Source organism: Gopherus evgoodei, unplaced genomic scaffold, assembly GCF_007399415.2.
Source record: "Gopherus evgoodei ecotype Sinaloan lineage unplaced genomic scaffold, rGopEvg1_v1.p scaffold_63_arrow_ctg1, whole genome shotgun sequence".
NCBI lineage: Eukaryota > Metazoa > Chordata > Testudines > Testudinidae > Gopherus > Gopherus evgoodei.
Window position 1 is genome coordinate 446,347 of NW_022060084.1, and position 864 is coordinate 447,210.

At 43.6% G+C, this 864-nt stretch overlaps 1 pseudogene; it reads left to right on the forward strand.

Moving 5' to 3' along the window:
• The first annotated feature begins 684 nt into the window (after positions 1-684).
• LOC115643600 lies at positions 685-864 on the forward strand (annotated as a pseudogene).

The following is an 864-nucleotide window of genomic DNA, read 5'->3' on the forward strand; positions in this document are numbered from 1 at the left end:
TGTTGTGCCTCTCCTTCATCCTCCCCCATCCTGCATATGAGGCATGCAGGCTTGGTGGCCTGCTGAGGTGGGTCAAGCCCAGGTTTCTTTTGGCAGATGCCTGGTTGAGAATCAGTGCTGTATCGTATCCTTCCTCAGTCATCTCTTGTCTAAACTGACCAATGTCTGTAGTCTCATCTCATACTTTAGAAGCCTGCTATTTCCCCCTTTCTGTTGTAAAAACTGACTATTTATTTCTACCCTTTGTTTCCTATTTGCTAACCAGTTCCTGATCCATGAGAGGGCTTGAGCTGTCTGGCTTAGCTCGTGACTGCGAGTGCTGACCTCAGGGCAGACAATTAAGAAGTAGGGCACAATCCCCAAATTGGTTGTGTGTTCTAGACTTAGATTTCACCAAGTATCAGACTACGTGCTTTTTATGTCTTTTTAAACCAAACTTGCTATTTTGGGGTAATTTATGCATTATGTAGAGGATGCATATTTCCACCTTTTCGTGTTCTCTGTACGTATAAATATCTCCTGTCTCTGAGTTCTATTCTGTGCATCCAGAGAAGTGAGCTGTAGCCCACGAAAGCTCATGCTGAAATAAATTTGTTAGTCTCTAAAGTGCCACAATACTCCTGTTCTTTTTGCGGATACAGACTAACACAGCTGCTGCTCTGAAACCTGACATTATGTAGAGGATTAGCTTGAATCAAAATGTTACATCTGTTCTTAGCACTTTAATAACTGATCCTTCCTCTAACTGAGGACTATTTATTGAACTGATTTTTGGACTAGGGAGATGGAATGGCAGCTTGCTCCATCCACTGCACGCATTGCCCTGTTATTGCAGTAATGACCTCCGGGAACGCTGGACCTCCG